At 39.3% G+C, this 1,289-nt stretch overlaps 1 non-coding gene across 1 annotated transcript; it reads left to right on the forward strand.

Moving 5' to 3' along the window:
* The first annotated feature begins 331 nt into the window (after nucleotides 1–331).
* On the forward strand, nucleotides 332–479 carry LOC119003816 (small nucleolar RNA SNORA12). The gene has a single exon (XR_005070032.1). It is a non-coding gene; the product is annotated as a small nucleolar RNA SNORA12 (small nucleolar RNA).
* The last annotated feature ends 810 nt before the right edge of the window (nucleotides 480–1,289 follow it).

Below are 1,289 nucleotides of genomic sequence, written 5' to 3' on the forward strand. Positions count from 1 at the left end.
ACCTGTCTTTTGACCCAGTGATTGCACTGCTGGGAATATAACCAAAGAATCCTGAAACATCAGTTCAAAGAACTTATGCACCCCTGTGTTCACAGCAGCACTATTTACAATAGCCAAGTGCTGGAAACAGCATAAATGACCATTAGTAGATGAGTGGATCAAAAAACTGTGGCACATTTCCACAATGGAATACTATGCAGGAGAAAGAAGGAAGGAATGCCTACCTTTTGTGGCAACAGCATGGATGGATCTGGAGAATATTATGCTAAATGAAACAAGCCAGTTGGTGAAAGACAAATACCACATGATCTCACTTATAAAAGGAATTTAATACTGTGGTAGTTTTCTTTTGGCATATTTGTTAAGTTTTCCAATGGGCCTGACTCTGCCACAGATATTATACGGGAGCCAGCAAAGGCTTGATGACGAAGAGACTGCTCTCTGGCCTTTCTGGCGTGCGGAAGTTGGCTCCCACATGTGGAAGAAAGAATTTAATGAACAAAATAAATTAATGAGTACAATAGAACCAGAGACATGGAAAAAATGGAACAGACAGCAGCCATAGAAGGGAGCAGTGGGATAATGGTGGAAAGAAGGGGAAGGGCCTATACAAAGAACATGTATGAATGACCCATGGACATGGACAATAGTGTGGGGATTGACTGTGGGAGTGGGAGTTAGGATGGGCAGAGGAAGCAAAGGGGGAAGAAATTGGGACAACTGTAATAGAATAACCAAAAAAATCCTTAAATAAAAAGAAATTCAACCATTAAATATATTTGGTTATTCAATCACTAATAAACTGAAATGGAGTCCTTTTTTCACTAAATATTCTATGAGAAACTCAAACAAAAGAAGAGATAATACTGAATTGAAGATGATGTAGGGAAACTGGAACATTTATACATTGCTGGTGGGAATGTGAACTGGCAGAACTGCTTTGGAAAACAGTCTGGCAGTTCCTCAAAATGTAAAATAGATAGTTACCATATGACCCAGCAATTTCATTTCTAGTTTTATTTCCAAGAAAAATGAGAACATGTCCATAGAAAACCTTGTAAATAAATGTTCAAAACAACATTATTCATAATAGCCAAAAAACCAAACAAGTCAAGGGCCATTCAACCTATGACTGAATAAATAAAATATGGTATATTCATAAAGGGAATATGAGCCCTGACTGGTGTGTCTCAGTGGACTGAGTACCAGCCCATGAACCAAAAAGCTGCTGGTTAGAATCATGGTCAGGGCACATGCCTGGATTGCAGGCCAGGTCATCTACTGGGGGC

Source organism: Sturnira hondurensis, unplaced genomic scaffold (genome assembly GCF_014824575.4).
Source record: "Sturnira hondurensis isolate 20B ecotype Veracruz unplaced genomic scaffold, ASM1482457v3 Scaffold0018728, whole genome shotgun sequence".
In the NCBI taxonomy this organism is placed as follows: domain Eukaryota; kingdom Metazoa; phylum Chordata; class Mammalia; order Chiroptera; family Phyllostomidae; genus Sturnira; species Sturnira hondurensis.